Source organism: Molothrus aeneus, unplaced genomic scaffold, assembly GCF_037042795.1.
Source record: "Molothrus aeneus isolate 106 unplaced genomic scaffold, BPBGC_Maene_1.0 scaffold_60, whole genome shotgun sequence".
In the NCBI taxonomy this organism is placed as follows: domain Eukaryota; kingdom Metazoa; phylum Chordata; class Aves; order Passeriformes; family Icteridae; genus Molothrus; species Molothrus aeneus.
Genome location: NW_027099212.1, coordinates 563,136 through 577,189, shown reverse-complemented (window position 1 = coordinate 577,189; position 14,054 = coordinate 563,136). Strand labels below are relative to the sequence as shown.

The 14,054-nt window shown below is 56.2% G+C and overlaps 1 pseudogene; it reads left to right on the top strand.

Moving 5' to 3' along the window:
- The first annotated feature begins 1,089 nt into the window (after nt 1-1,089).
- LOC136571095 (Fc receptor-like protein 4) lies at nt 1,090-6,825 on the top strand (annotated as a pseudogene).
- The last annotated feature ends 7,229 nt before the right edge of the window (nt 6,826-14,054 follow it).

Sequence of the window (14,054 nt, the reverse complement as noted above, 5' to 3'; positions counted from 1 at the left end):
CCCCCTGGATGGGTCCCCCCAGGACAGAACCTGCCCCTCTTCCCCCCGCTCTCCCCTGTGACAAACGTGTCAAACGGCCTCTTCCTTCTTCTGCAGGAGAGAGAAACTGAAAATGTTGGGGGGTAAAAGCTGGACACCCCCATCCCCCACAGCCTCCCCAGCCCTCCCTGCAGACCCCTCACCCCTGATTCCCCCACCCTGGGCTTCCCCCTGCCCATTCCCTGCTCAGGGTCTCCACAGGATCATCAAGGCACGAAATTGAGGGTTGTGAAATTGAGGGGGAAAATTATGGAAATGGAAATAAAGAGGGGAAGACTCCCTGAGGTCTATGGGGACACAGACCCAGACCTTCTTTGAATCTACCTGGGGTGATGCTCCCAAACCACAAGCACCTTGAGGGGACTTTGCTGGAGCCAGCCAGGGAAGGAGCTTTGACCCAGGGGCTCACAAGGCCACTGCCCATCCCTGGCACCCTCATTCCCCTTGAAATCAAATCATGGGAGCACCATTCCTTATGTCCCACCTTGCCTGGGACCCCCATCCCAGTAATGCCATTCCCCAGGATCTCCATGGCCCAGGACCCCATTCCCAAGGAACCCTCTGCTGTTCATTCCTTCCCCTGAAACCCTCCTTCCCCCAGGACCTTGATTCTCCCAAAACCCCCATTCCCACAGGGACCCCCATTCCCCCAGCATCCGCATCCCATGACCCCAAATCCCTGGAGCCCACGTTCCCCTGGGACTCCCATCCCTGATTCCCCCCCCCCCATCCCTGGGACCCTCCCATTCCCTTGGACACCCATACCTGGGTCCCCAAACCCACCAAATCCCCCACTTGTGGGAATTCCATGTCCCATCATGTCCACCCAGCCTTGTCCCCATCCTGTTCCCAACCTGCCCACAGCCTGTCCCCACGGCCACATCCCCATGATCCTGTGCTTGTGGCCACCCTGCCCCCACCAGGGGCCACCAACACGTGAGGACAAGACCTGACCTCGCTTCCTTCCCCTTCATCCAAAGAGCCACCACCCAGGGGACAGCCACCCCCGGCAGCGAGTGACAGCCAGTGCACATGGCTGGGGACACCGGGATGGCCGGGAAGGTGGCGCTGCTCCTGTGGGGTGAGTGCCCCGGACACGGGCCTGACACCCCAGGGATAGGGAGGGGAGGGGGCACAGGGGGGCTGTGGGGTCCCCAGAGGTCCCCAAGGCCATCAGAACCAGTGCATGAGGTGACTGGGGTTAGGGGGTGGCTTTGGGGACAGGGGAAGGGGGACAGGAATGTGGGGACAATAACAGGGGGTCAGGGATTTGGGGAGGCAACATGGGGCAGGTGGGGGTGACCTGTGCCAGCACGGGGTGGCTGTGACATCCCCAGTTCAGGGGTGCCCACAGTGTCCCCATGTCCTGCCTGAGCAAGGGGTGGCCGCAGTGTCCCTGTCCCCAAGGGGTCCATGTCACACAAGGACACTTTGGGCACATCCCCCACACTCCATGCCCCATGTGCCTCTGTCCCCATGGTGCCACCCCCACCCAGCCCTGTCCCTTCTCCCTTCCAGCCCAGACCCTCGGCCTCGCTGGTGAGTCCTCAGGGGATGCCATGGCCCCACCCCGCTGTCCCCAGCCCCACACTGGCCCTGGCAGGCTGGTGTCCCCTGTCACCCACAGGTGCCCAGACCACCCAGCTCCTGGTGGAGCCCCCCTGGAGGCCGGCGGTGCTGTGGGACCGGGTGACACTGACCTGCCAGGGCTTGGGGACCGCTGGTGCCACCACCTGGTACAAAGACGGGCAGCGCTGGGGGCAGCAGGGACGTGATCGCCTCAGTGTCACCGAAGGTGGCACCTACACATGTGACAGACCTGGAACCGGGCACAGCCCTACGGTGACAGTCTTAGATGGTGAGGGAGGTTTGGGTGTCCCCAGCCTGGCTCCTATGGGGACCCCAAGGGCTCTGGGTGGCTTCCACTCCATGGGTCACCTCCTGTGTGACCAGAGCCCATCCCCTCCTCTGGGGACATCCCAGAGCATCCCTGTGCAAGGAGACTTCTCTCTCACAATGGGCGGCTCCTGGTGCCTCCCGGTGCCATCATGACCCTCCTGATGGCCCTGGTGTGACAAGACCCCTGTGTCCCTCAGGCTGGCTGGTGCTGCAGGTGCCAGCACGGGCGCTGCTGGAGGGGGACACGGTGACACTGCGCTGCCGGAGCTGGCAGAACAAACCACTCACGGATGTGTACTTCTACCACGATGGGAAGAAACTGGAGGGGCTCCATGATGGGACTGAGCTCTCCCTGTCCCCTCTGCGGCTGCACCACAGCGGCCGCTACCACTGCACGGGCCGGGTGGTGTCACAGTGGAGAGAGTCAGAGCAGGTGACAGTGACAGTGCACAGTGAGTGCAGGGATGGGGACAGGGAAGCCCAACATCCTCAGAGGGTTTCCCCAGCACTGCCTGAATCCTTCATCCCTCCCTTTACTCCTCCCTGGGTCACCTCAAATTCCCAAGTCCCTCTTGGTTTCTCCCATGACTGCCCAGTTCCCCCTGCACATCCCTCATTCCTCTCTTTGTCCTCCTCAGCCCTCCCTGGATTCCCCACCCCTTCCAAGGGCCCTGCTCCACCCTCTGGTCTCTGGGTCCTTCCCTGGGTCGTCCCGCCCATCTCTAAACCCCAAATCATTCCCTGAGGCTCCTCAGTCTCTTGTCTGGTTCCCCATCCCTGCCGGGGTCTCTCCCTTTCCACGGGGTCTCGCCATTGTCCCCAGGTCGCAGCGTGCCTCCCAGGGTCCCCTTCTGCTCACTGGGATCCTCTCTGCTCCCCTCCAATCCCCTTCTTTCCCCTCTGTGTTCCCTACCCACCCTGGGTCCCCAATCCCTCCTGTGTCCCCCCACAGGGGTCCCGCTCTTGTAGGTTTCCCTGTCAGCACAGCCCCTCGGGGGACAGGTGACACTTGGGGATAGCCTGGTGCTGAGCTGCACGGTGGCTGTGGGGACAGGTCCCCTGTCCTTCTCCTGGCACGAGCAGGACTCATGGGCACCTCTGGGCTCCTGCCCCCTGCCTGGAGCTGCACCATGTTGGGGCAATGACAGCGGCCAGTGAAGCTGTGGCTGTTTTTAAGGGGGGCCCGGCTGAAGGGATTTAGAGAGACCAGCCACCTTCAGTAACACCGGCACTCCCCTGGCGCGAAGCCAGAGGCATGTGCCGACCGTGGGTGGGGCGAGAGGAAACAGTCACCGATGTTAAAGCAACCACGCCCCAGGAGTGAAGAAAAGAGACGGCCCTCCTCTGCTGGGTGAAATAACTTGGTTTAATCCAGGGTAGGGGAAGTGCAGGGTGGCCACCCAAAGGTGGCGAGCGGAGGAGGAGCTATCACGGGAAAGGGAGGAGGGGAAACGAGATGGGAGGGGTCAGATAGAGGGTGGAGCTGGGGGGAGGTCGGGAGGGAAGGGGCGGGGAAAGGGGAGTGGCCGAGAGGCAGGAAGGGGTTGGAACTTGGAAGAAAAGGATTCTGGGATGAGGATGGGGGTTTTCCCGCCATCTCGACCATGCGGTCGCCTCCATTTTGGGCCACGCCGCGGCCATCTTGTGAAACCAGAGGCGACCCGGGGCAAACTGGGGATTCAACGAACTGGGGTACATAACTCTGGGGTTTGGGGACAGGAGCAGGGGAGGCAGGACAAGTCGAGGAGCCCCCGAGAGTTTGGCCAGGACTCTCGGGGCGGGGGGACCGGGTATTCTGGAGAGGGACAGGGGATGATGGAACGCCCTGCGCCTGGCTGGTCTGGGGGGGTGCCCCCTTCAGAATCCCGGTTTTAAGTTTGGGCGTACGGGAAGGGGTATTCGGGACAGAGGGTGAGGAAACCGAACTGGGGTGCGAAACCCAACTGGGGCAACGTTTAACTCGAACTGTGGCCTGTTCTGAGCTCCCTTCTTCTTTTAATATTTTTCTAATTTGGGCAACAAGCCTGGCCAATTGTATGAGGGAAGCGTCGCCTGGCCTGATCAACTCCGAGAGTCGAGTTTTGACCCTCCGCCAAAAGGCATGATTTTTGATCAGGTCAGGCGAAACCTCCGGGAACTCAGAAGAGACCCATTTTATTAATTTTTCAACAACAGGTTTTTCATAAACAATTCCCCCCCCAACAAGGATTCCCTCAACTTGGATAATAAGTCTCTTTTGGGCAGTGGACAGCCTAGCACCCATGGCTCTAAAAGACTTCCCACAAAGTCAGATGTCTACTGCCACGAACTTCGAGCCCAATCTGCCACGTAAAAGGAAAAACGAAAACTAAAAGGTGACCACCCACCGGCCCCTGCCTGTAAAATCAACGGAGGGCGGCAGAACACCCTGGGGACTGGGGAGGACGACAGGGAGAGCGGCGAAACACTCACGTGTCCGGTGGGCGATCAAAGGAAAGCGCGGCGAAGCGGGTCCTGCGGCCGGACGGCTCGGGGTGCTCGAGGTCCCGTCCGGTCCCCGGGGAGCGCTGCCTCAGAGGGCCTGCTCACCTCGGGGTGCTGCTGCGTCCAAAGGACGGAGTCCAAAATCCGTAGGGTCCTTGCGAAGATTGTAAGTCCAGGCTCTACTGGTCCCGAATCCGGCCGACCAGGAGCAGGCAATCGATGCAGAGGGGCCCCACGTGGGCGCCAGCAACTGAAGCTTTGGCTGTTTTTAAGGGGGGCCCGGCTGAAGGGATTTAGAGAGTCCAGCCACCTTCAGTTACACCGGCACTCCCCTGGCACGAAGCCAGTGGCATGTGCCGACCGTGGGTGGGGCGAGAGGAAACAGTCACCGATATTGAAGCAACCACGCCGCAGGAGTGAAGAAAAGAGACGGCCCTCCTCTGCTGGGTGAATTAACTTGGTTTAATCCGGGGTAGGGGAAGTACAGGGCGGCCGCCCAAAGGTGGCGAGCGGAGGAGAAGCCCCGAACTCCTCCGGGGACCGGGTTTTACAGGGAAGGGGTGGGTACACAAGAAACCAATCACAGAACGAAAATTTGCATACATTGAAGACTGATGGGTGGTGTGGATCAATGGGGATAGGTTAGGGGAGGAGCCCAGGCCTACCAGCCAATCACTCGACACCCTAGCTGGAAGATTCTGGAACTTGGGGTGGAGTGCCGGTGACTGGCAGAAGGCCTGGGGAGGGGATACAAGGACAAATAAGGGATAATGAGGGAAAAGAAGGAGGGGAAAACCGTGACTGACATAACTGGGGGTTTGAGCCAGACCAACTTGCCAAGCTAGGAGAGGGGAGAACGGAACAAACCAAACACAAACCACAACAGGCCAGTACCGGTGCCGGGTCAGTGATGGGGACAGAGAGGCCGAGAGCGACCCCATGAATGTCACTGTCCTGGGTGAGCAGGACCCTTGGGCTGGAGGTGACCCCACCCACGGCACCCCCATCCCACCTTTCTTTGTGCCAGCCCTGTCTCTGTCCCCACAGTGCCCGTGGCCAATGCCACCATCACCCCTGGTCCCCTGTCACACCAGGTGCATGCAGGTGACCCCGTGACCCTGTGCTGATCTGTGCAGGTGGGCTCAGCCCTTGTCACCTTCACCTGGCTGCACAACAGGCAGGAGGTGGCTGGGGTCCCTTCCTGGAGATCGGGGATGTCAATGTGGGACATCCGGGCACCTACCAGTGCGTGGCCACCAACCAGCTGGGACAGGATGGGTACCGCATGTTCCGTGCACTCAGCCCAGAGCTGGCCCTCGAGGTGACACCCTGGGTCTCAGGGCGGGTCACACGGGGTCACCAGGGAGGGCAGGACCCCCGGGGTTCCAGGTGACCCCAATGTGTCCCCTCTGTCCCCAGCAGTGGCTGTGAATGTCGGCAGGACCCTCCTGTTCCTGCTCCTGCTCGTGGCTGTCATCGGGGGCTGTCACTGGTGGCACCACCGGGGTGGGTGACAATGGGGGGGATGGGGGTCCTGGAGTGAGGGGGAGCCCCAGAGTGGTGGCAGAGATTGGCAGCACCCAGGGCCCCTGTGCTGGGGGACACTGAGCCTGCAGTGACCTCGGCTGGGGGTTCTGGAGGATGTGGGGGCAATTTGGAGGGTCTTGGTTGGGCTCCAGGGTCATTGCTGGGTGGGCTTTGTGGCACATTGGGGTGGCACTTGGAACTCCTGAAGGATTTGGGGAGCTCCTGGATGTCTGTGCAGGGATGTTGGGGGATCTTTCTGGCATCCTGGGGGAATTTGGGGGTGCCCCTCCCTGCCAGGCTTGGGGTTCTGGGGGCTCAGAGCGTTGCGGACACTGGGGGGATTCGGGGCACTGCAGTGGTGCAGAAGTTCCAGAGGGTGCAGGGGTGCTCAGAGTGTCTGGGGAGAATCAGGGATCTGGTGGGAATCAGGGCTGCAGTGGGGATTTGGGGGTCCCCTGGGTGGTTGGAGCTACAAGGTCCCAGGAAGGTTCAGGGGTCCCGGTGTCCCCTCGGTCACCCCCTCCCCTTTCCCTTGCAGAACCCAGGAAGCTCCAGGACAGGTGAGTCGGGGCTTGGGCTGGGACTCCCCTTTTCCCTTCCCCAGACTACTGAGACCCCCCCTTATCCCCACAGGACCCCCCGTGGAGGAGGGGGCTGTGCTCAACACCCACATCATGGGCACCGAGTGGGCAGTGGGAGAATTTTGGGGGGGACAGGGACACGTCACCCACAGGTGTGTCACCCTCACCCAGGTCCCCACAACCGGAGTCACTCTCACAGCCCCCACGGGTGTCCCCCCGCCCTGCCCCACCTCGGGATCCACAAGTGACCAATGCGGAGCTGTCGGGACCCCACGAGGGACAGTGGGACCCCTGTGACTACGAGAGCGTGCTGTGACACTGGGGGCACTGGGGGCACTGGGGGTCCCTGCCCCAGGGCACTCCCCGTGTGTTCCCCGCCCTGGATCCTGTGCTCCCATACTCAGGGGTTGCCCACAAGTGGGGGGCTCCCATGTGGGGCTGCCCAGAGCTCCTCGTTCCAGTGCTCCCAGTGCTCCCAGTACCCCCAGGGGCTCCCCATTCCCTCCCCCAGTGCCAGGGGGCACAGCACCCCTGTCCCTCTTATTGGACCCAAAATGCAGCTTTGTGATTAAACTGGGAGAAATGGTTTTTGTTTGTTCAGCTCTGCCTGACGAGCTCGGGATTGAGGAGGGTCCCGGTCAGGTTGTTGAGCAGATCCTTGTGGGATTTGCAGGATTTTTGGGGCTCCCTCAGTCCGTTGGGGACAGGAACAAAATGATCAATTGGGGCATTTCCAAACTGGTTCCCTCACCCCTGCCCCACAGCGGGGAAGGAGCTGCCGCTCCCTGTTTGTCCCCTCTCGGGGTGACACAGACCAAAGGCTCGGGCACCTGTGGCGGTGCTGCCCCGTTACCTCGGGCACCGATCCGGCAGCTGCCGAGCCCCTCGGGCCCACCCCAGCTCAGCCCATCCCCGCCCGGTGCCCAAAGCCCGCACCCGGCGCTCCCCGAGCGGCGTCTGAGCCCCGGAGCTGCTGCGGAGCCCCGGCCGGGGGCAGCGGGAGGGCGGAGGGGACCGGGGACCCCGGGGAGGAGCCCCCGGCGCTGCGGGAGCGGAGTCCCGGCCTCGGGTCACTGTCGCCGGTCGCGGCTGCCATCGCACTGCGGGAGCCGGGACTGTCCTGGGCTGCGGGGACCGACGGTGTCGCTGTGTCCCGAGGGGGGATTTTGGGGTCTCACCCCGTCCTTTCCGGGACCCCCCAATCCCCCATCCCCCCACGCCTCCGGGGCTGTTGGGGACGTTGGGGACAGCGCCGCTGGCGCCGGGGGCTGTTGGGGACATCTCGCGACAGCCGCTGCCGCTGTCCACGGCCCGGCCTGGCGACAATCGCGACATCCGCATCCGCCAATGGCGACACGCGACAGCCGCCCCTGCCCGGGATCCGCCTCCCTCCATGCCGGGGACACCCCGGGGTCCCGGGTCCCCCAAAACCCTCCTGGGGACACCTCGGGCCCCCCTGACACCCCCGGTCCCTCCCGGGCTCGGCGGAGGCTCCGCAGAAGCTCCGGGGCTCGGAGCCCGCCCGGGGAGCGCCGGGTGCGGGGTCGGGCACCGAGGGGGCACCGGGAGGGGAACCGGGCAGGGCTGGGGAGGGGGGATCTGGGCACCGGAGGGATTTTGGGAGGATCTGGGGAGATTTTAGGGTGATTTGGGGGATTTGGAAGGCATTTTGAAGTGATTTGGGATTATTTTGGGGGCCATTTGGGGGATTTTTGGAGGGTGGGGAAATTAGGAGGGGTTTTGGGGTGATTTTAAGGGATTTTGAGGGTGATTCAGAGCTGATTTTGGGGAAGTCTGGTGAGATTTGGGGTGATTTTGGGCAGATTTTGGAGAGTTTGGGGTGATTTGGGGGATTTAGAGGATATTTGGATATTTTGTGCAGAATTTGGAGGATGGGGTGATTTGGAGGATTTTGGAGGCTTTAGGGATGATTTGGGGGAATTTTGGGGCAATTTGGGTTGTAGGGATTTTGAGGAGTTTGGGGGTGATTTTGGGTTGATTTTGGTGGATTTTCAGGGGATTTTAATGGTATTTTGGGGGTGATTTTTATGGGAGTTTTTCCATGGGATTTTGGGAGAATTTGGGGGCGATTTTGGGGTCTCACCCCATCCTTTCCCACAGCCCGAGGGCCGCTCCAGCCCCATCGTGCTGCTCCACGATGTCACCAATGTCACCGCCACCCCTGGAGCACTGCTCTCGCTGTGGGACAAACCCAAAACCATCCAAGTCGTCATCATCAGGGACCTGATCTGGGAGCTCATGTGAGGTTCCCAAAATCCAACATTTTTCCCCCAACATCTGCTATTTCCCCCCCACCGCCCCCACCTCAAAATCTGGGATTTTTTGCCCCAAAATTCGTGATTCTTTCACTGAAAATTCAGGATTTTTTCACTGAAAATTCAGGATATTTTGCCCCAAAATTTAGGAATTTTTTACCCAAAATTCAGGATTTTTTCATTGAAAAGTCAGGGGTTTTTTCCTCCAAAATTCAGGATATTAAAAAAAAACCTGGATTTTTTGGCTGAAAATCTGGTGGTTTTTCCCCCCAAATTCTGGGGTATTTTTCCCCTGTCCCTGATCCCAGTCCGTGTCCCTCAGAATTCCCAGGGATCGACCCCTGGCCTCGCTCATCATCGGCACCGATGAATTCCAGCGGATCCAGGAGGAGGCTCAGCCTCCGCGGCAGCTCGCGGATCGGCTGCGGATCCTCAAATCCCACCAGGACGTGGCTTTTGAGGGCATCTCCTGATTCCCTGAGCCCAAATTTCCCAATCCCAAATTTCCTGATCCCCCTTTTCCTGATCCCAAATTTCCCAATCCCAAATTTCCCAATCCCACTTTTCCTGATCTTGATTTTCCCGATCCCACTATTCCTCGTCCCGAATTTCCTGAGCCCAATTTTCCCTATCCCAAATTTCCCAATCTCGATCTTCCCAATCCCAAATTTTCTGATTCCGCTTTTCCTGATCCTGCTTTTCCTGACCCCACTCTCCCTGATCCCACCTTTCTGATCCCAATTTTCTCAATCCCGATTTTCCCAATCCCACTTTTCCTGATCCTGATTTTCTGGATCCCGTTGTTCCTGATCCTGATTTTAATGATCCACGGAATGCCCCGGGATGTCCCTGGGAATGTCGCCAGGAATGGCTCTGGGAATGTCCCCGGGAATGCCTCGGGATGTCCCAGGGATGTCCCCAAAATGTCCGCGGGCTGTCCCGGGGACATCCCTGGGAATGACCCCCAGGAAGACACCGGGAATGCCCTGGGCTGTCCCTGCGATGTCCCCGGGCTGTATTAACATTGTTTGTGATTCTCTTTATGGTACAGGAATCATTGAGAGAATTCAGCACTCATTCCTGAAGGAAGTCTCTAACAAAGTTCTTTTTCTGTTATTAACCTCTCTGTACAACTTTTCACTTCCCAGGTCTCAGCAATACAACCTTCTGCACTTTGGATCACACACCCCTCTGCCTGGACCTGCACTGGAAGGTGATGTGAAGGCGGATGGCCTCGCCATGACAGTCACTATACCACAAAAGTTAGGGCAGGCCAAACTTTCTCATGATTTCTACCATCAAAATGCCCGAGCACTGGGAAAACAATTCCATCTGACTTTGCCACAAGCACGGGATGTAGCGAATCCTTGCTCACAGTGTCAGCAGACTCTTTCTTTGCCACAAATGTCAGGTACAAACTCACAAGGGTTGAAACCTAATGACATCTGGCAAACAGATGTAACACACTTTTCGAGCTTTGGGACTTTTAAATATGTCCATGTTCCTCCTGAGACCTTTTCTGGATTCATAGTAGCGACAGTACACAAGGGTGAGAAATCCATGGGAATTTGATGGGAGTTTCCCATGCCATGGGAATTTGATAGGAATTGAGGAGGGGAACTGAAGGATTCTAAATGCCTGGAATGCTTTGATTCCTTGGGAATATTGGAGGGGAACTGCAGGATTCAAAATTCCCAACGTCCGGAATGCCAGTATTCCATGGGAGTTCCATGGGGAATTTGGGAAGGGAGCTGAAGCCTTCAAAATTCCTGATGCCCAGAATGCAATTATTCCATAGTTCTGGTGGGAATTTGGGAGGAGAACTGGAGCATTCTAAATTCCCGACACCCAGAATACCCTTATTCCTTGGGAATTTGGGAGGGGAACTGAAGGATTCCAAATTCCCTGTGCCCCGAATGCCATTATTTCATGGGAATTTGGGAAGGGAGCTGCAGGATTCAAAATTCCCAATGCCCAGAAGGCAATTATTCCATAGTTTGGGGGCAATTTTGGATGGGAACTGGAGGATTTGAAATTCCCAATGCCTGGAATGCAGTTATTTCATGGGAATTTGGGAAGGGAGTTTCAGGATTCAAAATTCCCAATGCCCAGAAGGCAATTATTCCATAGTCTGGGGGGAATTTTGGATGGGAACTGGAGGATTTGAAATTCCCAATGCCTGGAATGTAGTTATTTCATGGGAATTTGGGAAGGGAACTGGACGATTCTCAATTTCTGATGCTCGGAATGCAATTATTCCATGGGAATTTGGGAAGGGAACTGAAGGATTCAAACTTCCTGATGCCCAGAATGCCGTTTTTCCATGGGAATTTGGGAGGGGAGCTGGAGGATTTGGGATTCCTGGTGCCCGGAATGGAGTCATTCCATTTTCCAGTTTTGGTGGGAATATGACATTGGAGCTGGAGGATTCAAACTTCCTGACACCCAGAATGCTGTTATTCCATGGGAATTTGGTGGGAATTTGGGAGAGGAGCTGGAGGATTTGAAATTCCCAACACTTTGAATGCCATTATTCCGTGAGCATTTGGGAGAGGAGCTGGAGCATTCAAAATTTCCAATGCCCGGAATGCCATTAGTCCATAGTTTTGGGGGGAATTTTGGAGGGGAACTGGAGGATTTGATGCCTGGAATGCCATTATTCCATGGGAATTTGGAGGGAGAGCTGGAGGATTCAAATTCCTCATGGCCGGAAAGCCATTATTCCATGGGCATTGGGGAGAGCAGCTGGAGCATTCAAAATTCCCGATGCCTGGAATGCCATTATTCCATGAGAAATTGGAAGGTAAATGGGGGGATTGAAAATTCCTGACATCTGTGCCTCTCATGTGCCTTTGCAGCTGCCAAAAGTGCAGTTTTGATCTGTGCTGATCATGCTTGTGCCAAACATTGGCACCAGTGCTTGTGCATTTTGATGGAAAAAAGCATGACTCAGTTTTGCTTGTTCAAAATGTTTGGCAAAGTGTTTGCAAAAACCATTGTCAGTTTGTCGGCGCTCGCATTTCCTTCTGCCTGCCATGAATCCTGGAAGTGAGGAATGAACCCTGATATGAGAGACAAAATATTGGTTAGTTCTGAGTGTCAAAATTGTAGAAAGACATGAAAGCCAACAATATCATTTGTAACATCCTTTAAAACTGATGCTTCTATTCTTTTAACAATACTAGCACTATAAGATAAATCTGGAATTAAATTCAAAAGTTCTGAAAAGAGCTGAAATGCTCTAAACTACTGCAGCCAGTTCAGCAATCTGAGGAGAGCCCTCTATTGTTTGAACACCTGACTCCCATGTTTGTGTTGTTTGATTTTGCCATACTATTACTGATTTGTGTGTTTTCCCTGCTCCATCAGTGAGGAGAGTTATAGCACTTAAAGGCTCCTCACTTAGCATGGGTTTTTCCCTAAAACTTAATTTAGCTTGCAACAATTTGTGGCCTGGGTAATGAATAGAACAAACACCTGAATAATTCAGCAATGCAATTTGCAAGTCTGAATTTTGCAAAGCCAAATCAACCCTTTTCACAGGTAAATAAATACAAAATCTTGGCTTGCCATCGTTAGCAATCTCGTTCTGGCTCTAATTATGATTTCAGCTGTCATCTCCATGGTTGTAAAAATTGCCATCGTTAGCAATCTCGTTCTGGCTCTAATTATGATTTCAGCTGTCATCTCCATGGTTGTAAAAATTGTTTTTGGAGACCTATAAGGAAGAAAAACCCACTGTGCGATTAACAAAGGATCTTTCTCAGAGGTGTTCCATTGAAAAATGAGACCATAAAGTTGCATTTTTTCTCCTAACACTGCAAGAAATGCAGTGTCTACGGAATTTATTTCTAGCTTTACAAGAAAAGAGTAAGATGTTGGAGTCAACCAAACTAAGGCATAGGGTCAGCTGGACTTCACACCAAACAAACCAAGCCTGATCTTCAAGGTCTGGGAAACATTCATCTAAATCAGGGCAAGCCTCAGATCTCCTCCCAAGAGCCTTTGGAGTAGTTATGCTCATTAGTCCAAGTTCCACTCCCCTATTGGTTACATGTGTTCCATATATAGTATGGTTTCTAGAATGTTCCACCCCCAAGACTATATATTCTTACCTCTTCCTTGTTTCTGGCCCTTGGAGCTTCTCCCTATGTTGTGTTCTGTTCCTAAGCATAGTTCCCATTTTTATTTCTCATTAAAAGTAATTTCCTTGTTGGGCACTCCATTGTTCCCTCTCCTTCTCTCCTATTTTGCACCACGTTCACCCTGAAGTCAGGGGCCCCAAAGGTTTGTCACAGCCACCCTCACTGCGACAGGCAGTGCCCGGAGCGCTGTCAGGCAGTGCCGGGATCCCGGCTGTGGTTCTGGTCCCCACAAGTGAGGAATGGCAGCCCCAGGCTCAGACCCAGGCAGAAAGCCAACCAAGGGAGAGCAGAGGGAGGGCACCCTTCCAGTCTCTCTTGGGCATGGCCGCAAAACAGCCCCTGCTGCTTCTTCCTCCACCTGTGTTTGGGCTGTGCAGGTGGCAGAGCCAGCCAGGTTGTGCTCTGTGTTCCAAAGCCTGTTGGGAGCGGGCATGAAAAGCGCTGTGTGCACAGCACAGAGTCCTGGAAGGTGCTGGCAAGAGCATCCTGCAGGAACAGGGCTCTGGTCCCTGGCCAGGAACAGCCTGGTTTTGGTGCTGTGAGCGCAGGCAGGAGCTGAGGCAGGTGAAGAGGCAGCGGGCAGCTTGTGTTTGTAGAGGACCTGGGGCTGCACGTCTGAACCTGCACCTGGAAACTCACTTGGGGGAATAGGAGCTAGAGCTGGAGTGCCTGTCCTGAAAGGACCTGAAGTCATTCAGCCTTGCCAGCTTTTCTTAAGGGTGTGTTGGTGTTCCCTAGGAAAGCTGCACATTTGGGGAAATGCCTTTGGAGGAAAGGGGCTTGTTCTCAAGGAAAGAGCATCCCAGGGAGCTCCCAGTGAGGCAAGTGTCCCCCTCTGGCTCTCTTCTGTGCTCCTTTCAGTCCTTGAGGCCTGTTGAACTTGGCAGAGGGGCAGGGAAAAGGCAGTGAAGTGTAGGTTTGGCATCTGCCTGGACCTGTGGAAACCAACCCAAGCACCTGCAGCAGGGTGTGTTACCCCCTTTGGACAAAGGTGTGAGCAGGAGCATCTCTGTCCAGCCATGAGCCCCAAAGCCCTCTGTGAGAGCTGTGAATTCAAAGGCATTTACACACACACTTTTCACATCTTTCCTGTCTGCTGTGTTTCAACTCTTGGCAATATGCAT